The sequence below is a fragment of the Poecilia formosa genome, unplaced genomic scaffold (assembly GCF_000485575.1).
Source record: "Poecilia formosa unplaced genomic scaffold, Poecilia_formosa-5.1.2 Scaffold374, whole genome shotgun sequence".
NCBI classification, from domain to species: domain Eukaryota; kingdom Metazoa; phylum Chordata; class Actinopteri; order Cyprinodontiformes; family Poeciliidae; genus Poecilia; species Poecilia formosa.
The window spans coordinates 10330-10980 of NW_006800313.1; positions in this window are offsets into that span (position 1 = coordinate 10330).

Consider the following 651-nt stretch of genomic DNA (forward strand, 5'->3'; position numbering starts at 1 on the left):
AGACCTCATATTTTCTGCCTGAGCTCCTCTGAGCAGGTGTTGCAGATCTAGAGCACAGAGTTTAGAAAGTTTCTGTTTCTTCCTTCTGTCCTCGCTCTTCATGTTCACTTTCTGCCTCCTGATGCGTTTGGTGCATCAGGAGCCGTTTGGTGCCTCCTGATGCACCAAACGGCTCCTGATGCACCAAATGCATCAGGAGCCGTTTGGTGCATTTGGTGCATGCAGTTTGGTGCATTTGGTGAGGCACCAAACGGCTCCTGGTGCACCAAAAGCATCAGGAGGCAGAGAGTGAACATGAAGAACGAGGACGGAAGGAAGAAACAGAAACTTTCTAAACTCTGTGCTCTAGATCTGCAACACCTGCACAGAGGAGCTCAGGCAGAAAATATGAGGTCTAAACATTAAATCTGTCAACAGCTGACAGAGAATCAGACCCAAAACTGTGAAAACAAACTAATGTTTAACTCTGAACAAACAGCAGGCTACATTCAATCAAGCTGAGCTTTTCTGATCGACTAGATGCCAGACAGCGGAGGCCTTCCTGCCTAAAAGAAACAAAACACAGTGGCAGTGAAACAGGATCAAATAATCACAGGTACAACCCAGAAATCATGAGGACTTAACCCTGTCCTGCTGGAACCACCACAGGAA